Here is a 7,421-nt window from a genome sequence, read left to right on the forward strand (position 1 = left end):
CTAATGAGGTAATGGCCCCAGAAGAGATCATTGAGGAACCCCAGGCACAAGCTCCCTGGCCTTCATTGTCTCCACCTCTCCAACCCCAAATGCTGTAGAGATAGCAGCTTCTGGAAGTCTGGGCAGAAGAAAGAAAAGGCAACTGCAGGACCCCACAGGACAGACTTGGGGCCTCCTGCGCTGACACACCATGTTTGGGAGCTGGGATAGCAGGAAGCCATGAAGCTCTGGCTGGATTATCTCCTGTAATTCTAGCTCAATTATGGCTCACACAGTCCAGGGACTCAGATATAAATTTATGGTGATGAATTAACTAAGTCCTGGGATGGTACCTGATCCTGTAATCACTCTGAAGTTACCTTTAAAATAAATATGTGCAGTAGAGCGCATTTACTGTGACCCACCCAGTACAGGAATAAACATATATCCTTTTTATAAAAAAAAAAAGATTACTGTCTTATTATAATAAAGCTTAGATACTTAATTTTTTAATTTAAAAAATTTTTAATTTCTGTTGACATACAATATTATATTAACTTCAACATACATTTATAAAACTTATAAATGATCATTTACAGCATTTTAAAAAATGTTTTTTACTGATATTAGAGAGAGAGTGAGAGAGAAAGAGCCAGAGACAGAGAGAAAGAGAGACATCATATTGATCAGTCAACCAGGGATTCCCACAGCCTGGGCATGTGCCCTGACCAGGAATCAAATTGGATAACGCTTAACCAACTGATCCATACCAGCCAAGGCTGCAGCATTTTTTATAATAGCCAAGTTATTGACACATAGATAAATGGATAAAGTAGATGTGGCATATATATGTGAGATACACACACACACACACACACACACACACACACACACAATGGACTATTACTCAGCCATATAAAAAAATGAAATCTTGCCATTTGCAACAACATGATGGAGCTATTATGCTCAGTGAAATAAGTCAGACAGAGAAAGACAAATACCGTATGACTTCACTTATATGTGGGATCTAAAAAAAACAAACAAAATAAAAGAACAAACAAAACAAAAACAAACACATAAATACAGAAAACATATTGATGGTCACCAGAAGGGAGGGGGTTTGGGAAGATGGGTGAAAAAGATGAAGGGATTAAAAAGTACAAATTGCCAGTTCTGAAAATAGTCATGGGGATGTAAAGTACACTATGGGGAATATAGTCAACAATGAACATTTATTCTTTATTTCTCAGTGAGAGGAATCCTCTGGAAAGTTGGTTGAGGCCATGTCAGTCCTCTGCTCAAACCTGTGCTGGCCTCTCACCTAAAATCTTGAACCCCTACCATGCAAACAAGACTGGATGTGATCTGGCCACACTCATCCTCTGCCCTCACTTCCCACAGCTCCTCTTCTCACTGTTCCAGGCCACTGGCCTCCTTGCTGCTCCTTAAACTCTCCTGCCCCAGGACCATGCACTTACTGTTCCCTCTACTGGGGCGCTCTGTCCCTCCGTAGCTGCCTGTTACCCTCTCTTCTTCCTTTGGGACTTAGCTCAAAGGATACCTGTCAGAAATTTCTCTGATGACCTTATATCAAATAACTACCCTCCTCCCCACTCCCATTCATTCTCTATCCCTTCCCTCTGCTTTATTTTTCTTCCTAACATTTATCACTACCTGACCTAGTACAGATGTAATTGATTGCTTATTTTCTGTCTCTCCCAGACTGAGTGGGGTGAAAATATCTAATTTAGAACTCACTTTGCAATAATAAACAAAACACTAATCTGCATTCAGACTGATGATGCTTTTATAGTTTGAGAACCTGCTTCATGGGTAAATTGAACCTCACGCATTGTAGTTTTTCAACCATGGAGTATACAAATCTGAAAACAGAAAGGACTGAAACTCAGGGATGCTTGGGTACTGATCCCAGCTTCCAGAGCTACCCCATGTTCTCATGCTTTCTATGCCATCCCTGAAGGGATTCTCGGCCTGAGCTCGATGACTCATGCTGCCCAGCCAGTCACTTCCTTCCTGCTCTCCCCAGGAGCACTTTCCGCAGGGGAGACAAGAAGAATTGCCACTCCAGCCTCCTCGGTACAGCTCCAGAAGCCAGCCTGCCAGTCTTCCGTTTGTGTGTGTGGCCTGTTTTCCCCGGCCTGACCTCCCTTTACACACTCACAGGTTACTTTCATGTTCATTCAAATGAGCAACTTAAAAAGAAACTAGGAAAAAAAAAAAAAAGGAAAGAAAAAGAAAAGTGATTAGACTCAAATGGAAATTAAAAAGTGGGTCAAAATGAGAATTTAGAACCGTGGCATCTGAATTGTTGTAATCGAGGTTTTTTTTTTTCCTAATTTAGCAGCTCTTCTGAACCGATGACCAATATCTATTTTAAGTAATGAGTCAAGGATCTCAGAGTTAAAGTTTGGTGGGTTTTGTCGGGTGGTGAGGAGATGGAAGCCACCAGCACAACTTCTGACCCACTAATCCAATGGCAACACCCAGTTGGTGAATTTCCTCACACGCCTTCCCAGCCCTCAGTGCTGAGTTGAAAAGGCAATTGAGAAGACCCAGGACAGGAAACACACACGGATTATTTTCTTTTACTTTTAAGTGGGTTTAAGAAAGAGAGTTGGGGAAAGTGAGCAGGAACAACTGCTGCAGCTCAAAACGAGAATCTAAGATTGTCGTTTTATTCCTAGCTCTATTCTCACTTGTCAAGTGTATATTAGCATCATCTGTGTCTTAATTTCTCCATGAAATAATCAGAAATACAAAAAAAATGGGTGTATAGTATCTTGAAATTTATATTCAAAAGGACAGTATTAGGTTCTTCTTTTTTCTTTTCTTTTCTTTTTTTTTTTCTTTTTGAGAGGATCTTATACTTCTGTTTCATGTTTGGTCGCTGTTGTTCTCTAAACTAAATGCCAGCATTTAAAACTATATATAGATAGGCACAATTGTGTAATTATCAACATGAGACTTTCTTAAGATAGACCCAAATAGCCAAAGGCCTTTTCGCTAAGGATTTTTGAAGACTCCCAACCATGTTCGTAATGCCCTTGGGAGCGTGACTTTTCTATGAGACTTTCCGTGCTCATTGGCAAGGCCCTGCTCAACCCAGAGCCCTGGCAGGCTTACTGGCTATATTTAACCTCCTTGTGCTATATTGAAATGCTTAATTTCTGGCTAAGTTACTGGGACGAGTTACAAGGCCATCTATTCAAACTTCTGAGAGGCCCATGTCCCTGCTAATCCCAATGCTAACTTTTCTCCCAAATTCTGGGAAGTCACGATAGCAGCCAAAATTTCTGAGGTGCCGTGCGCAGCAGGCACCGTGGTAGGAGCATTGAGAGCACCTGTCACCGAATTTCTCAGCAATGCTGATTGTGAGGTGTGGGCCCGACATGTGCTGGGACCTGCCAAGGTTCTGTGGTTGCCCATTGGGGGTTCAGAGCCACCTTGCATCTGCTTGCTGTCCGCAGCTCACAGTCATACTCAGAGTGGCCCCATAACCACTGTTCTCTACTGTTTTTTTGCAAAAGACACCAATCCCCAGACTATAGGCAATCACACTGGAAGTTGATATCACATAGGGCAATTTCTCAGGTAAAGCAAACCTGTACCATGGGCTTTTTATTTTAAGGCATCTGTGAAAATTTATAGGGCCAGTGTCTTTACTTTGCCTCAAATTTTCTCCTTAAGAAATGAAAAAAGATTGCATTTTCGGTCACACACACATCACTAAATCATCTTATTTTTCTTCTTTGTCCAAAGCATTTCATAGATTTTTACCAGGACTGGGCAACGTTAACTTATATCCTACAAAGCACATTACATTTCAAAAACTGAATGAGTAAACAGGTGCTGAATATTAAAAGATCATTCTTATTTTTGTCCCTCAAAAAATCTGTGTCTACCTGTCTCAGTGTTAATGGAGCCAAAGAAAAAAAATTTTAATGACACATTACTGCATTCAAGTACTAATTATGCCCATTGCAAGTTTCTCTTCATCGCTGCTGATGGCATAATTTGACTGCAAGTGCTTTGCAAATATATACACCTGGTGTTTCAGTAACTCAAAGGATGGATTTACTCAGATTTCTAAGGGTGGGAGGGTGGGGGGCAATTAGCATGTGCCACCTGCTGGAAATAATGACGATGTCCCCAAGTGAAAAGAGAGGCCTGGAAGGTGGCCCCAGTGCAACCCTGTCAAACTCAGGCTCCTAAATCTCGCCAGATCTGGGGCTGAGTCGGGACCCCTCCTTTTACTCAGACCGCAGCTCCAAGTAGCCAGCAGTCCCAGTCAGCCAGGGACTAAGGAGGAGTTCTCACGTCATGGACTTCAGTTGTAAAACTGGAGCAGACCCTGGGTCCCAGGTGGCCCAAGATGCTCACTTGGGGACCGCATGTTGAGAACCCCACTCTGATGAAGCTATACTTCTAATATTAATTGTTCAAAACTTTGTGCTTTTCTTGTAGACTTCCTTCTTTGAGATGTAAGTGCACAAGAAAGATAACAGAATCAGTCTCTAATACCTAATCTGAATTCATTTACAAGAAATTGTATCTTATAAAGAGGAACTTTGAAAGAGGTAGCCATTCAAACAGAAAAAAAAAAAAAACCCACAAAATTAAAAAAACACTTGAAGAGATGATGGTGCATTTGAGCTAAATAGGAACTTCATATGCTTCACTTCTTTGCTTTTAGCTCTAAATTTCATAACATGTTATGTTCTGTTCTAATGTCAGTACATAGAATCATTTCCACATCTTGATTTATGCACTAAACAGCTTTAGCTTCATTCATTAACTTTTAAACAAAAATCTCTCAATCAGTTATGTAACGAACCCCCACATGCCTAGTGGCTTAAGTAGCCAGCATCATTCTCCTGATTCTGAAGGCTGGTGGGATGGTTCAGATAGCTGGGGCTGGGGGCTTAGGAGGGCCTCACTCACTAGGGTAAGTGGGGTGGCAGGGGCAAGGGCAGGGGCAGGGGCAGGGACGGTTATGGGGGGTGTCTCTGGTCACTTGCTCACATGTTCTCAGGCAAGCAAACTGGGCTCATTTATGTTGTGACAAAAGGGTTCCTCACTGCAAGAGTAGCACACCCCAAGATCCACACACCTTTCAAGTGTCTGCTGCTGTCCATTGGTCAAACCAAGGCTTGTGGCTGAGCCAGAGGCAGTGTGGAAGGGGATCACACAGGCTCAGAGGCATGGCCATTGAACAGGCTGCCACAACCTCCTTGTTTCTTTGAACAAAAAACTTCATTGTTTCTGAATTGTCTTTACAAGCAACTTGTGAGGAATGGGAAAGGCTAACTGGTAGAGCACCCACCAAACGGGATGCTGACAAGGCTTCTCTAATTCTAGATTTTAGGGGGCCAGCTAACCAGGTTACACAGGACTAGCTTCCAAGTAAATCCTCAGCCCTGGGCAAACCAATACACTTGGTCACCCTGGGTTCACCCCATGAGATTCGAACTATTGTCTCTCCATTTCACAGATGAGGAAATCGTGGTTTGGAGACACGAAGTGATTATCCCAGATGTTCTTGTGAGCAAGCGGCAGGGCTAAGGTTTGAACCTGGGCAGTCTGATGTCAGAGCTATAACTGCCTCACTGCATTGCTTCAACAACTAAGAGGCACAGTTAACGTTTGGATACGTGCTATTGGCCTGTCTTAATCACTCCATTTAAATAATGATTCCAAATTACTTTGGTCTGTGTTGAAAAATAATATTCAAATTCACCTTCAAAGACAAAGATTTGCCATATTTAAGAATAGTCAGAAGAGTGTGCCACTGGCTCTGAAGAACTATAAAAATGCTTTGAAGAATAGCATCTTCATTGCATAAGCATGTAATCTTCTAATTAACTATTAGTGCAGCATTAGCAAAAACGGTCATGCTGTCTGTCTGCCCTTTATCAAGGCCCAGCTCTGTGCCTGTACTTCGTTTGATAATCGCTGACTGTATATGCTGGCACTGTATTAGGTACTTAGCATGTAGTAAGTCACTCAATTCTTCTATAATCCCATGAAATAGATGTTTTTGCTAGCATAGTCAGTTAGCAGCAGAACCATGATTTGAACCTATTCCCTGTCTTAGGTTCATGCTTAATCACAACACACAGGGCTTCCTTTGCTTACACATAAAGGTGCGAAATAGGTCCCAGACCCCAGTGCACAAGCTCTTTCCACTAGGCTACAGTAAATCCCATGCTTAGAAGAACCACCCTCATTTGGCTGAATAAAGTTCTCATTGGTTGGTTGAAAATCAAGTGACCCACCACTTCCCACTGGGTATTCTTTGGGTGGAGATATGACAGTTTAATGGCCAGCCCTGGTCCCCACCCAAGGAAAGGGTGGAGGAAACAAATCCATGATTCAAAGGCCTAACCCTAGAAATAGCACATGTCTCTTCCACTCCCATTTCCCTGGCTAGGAGTTAACATATGGCCACTGCCAACTGCAAGGGGAGGTGCAGATGCATTTAGCCATATGTCCAAGAAGAAAGGGGGAATGAATTTTGGTGGACATTGTGCAAACTCCACCACAGAGCTCCATGTAATGTGAATTTGCATTTCATAGTGTCATGCATCCTTTCATAATTGAAGGCCAATTTATTTCTTTTGCTGTGAAATATCTATTCATCTTTATTGCTCATTTTTCTGCTACATCTTTGTATTAATTTGTTGATACTCCTTATTTAGTAAAGAAATTTAGCTTTGTCTATGATTAAAGTTTGCAAATATTGACCGCAGTTTGGTTATTTTGAATTGTTATTTTTTTGGTTGAGGATATATTCTGTTTTTGTGTAATAAAATGTATTAATCTTTTATTTTTAAATTGTTTTTATTAATCTTTTATTTTATCGTCTGAAGTTTTGTATCATACTTAGAAAGACCTTCCCCTCTCATTATTTTTAAAATCACTCATAGTGCCCGGCTGGTGTTGCTCAGTGGTTGAGTGTTGACCCATGAACCAAAAGGTCCTGGTTCAATTCCCAGTCAGGGCACATGCCCAGGTTACAGGCTCAATCCCCTGTAGAGGGTGTTCAGGAAGCAGTCAACCAATGATTCTCTCTTATCATTGGTGTTTCTATCCCTCTCTCCCTCTCCCTTACTCTCTCTGAAGTCAATAAAAACATATTAATAAAAAAAAGAAGGTAAATTATTTTAAAAAATAAAATAAAATAAAATAATTCCTATTTTCTTTTACTACTCTCATGCTTTTATTTTCTCCAGTTAAATGCTGATTAATCTAGAATTTATTTTGGCATAAGGTGCAAGGTATGAATTGAAATTAGTTTTTCAGATGCCTATATAGTTGTTTCAAGATCACATGTGGATCAATCCTTTCCCTGATTATTTGAAATGTCATTTTTATCAATAGACTAGAGGCCTGGTGCATGAAATTCGTGCACAGAAGGGGGG

The sequence above is a fragment of the Eptesicus fuscus genome, chromosome 8 (assembly GCF_027574615.1).
Source record: "Eptesicus fuscus isolate TK198812 chromosome 8, DD_ASM_mEF_20220401, whole genome shotgun sequence".
NCBI lineage: Eukaryota > Metazoa > Chordata > Mammalia > Chiroptera > Vespertilionidae > Eptesicus > Eptesicus fuscus.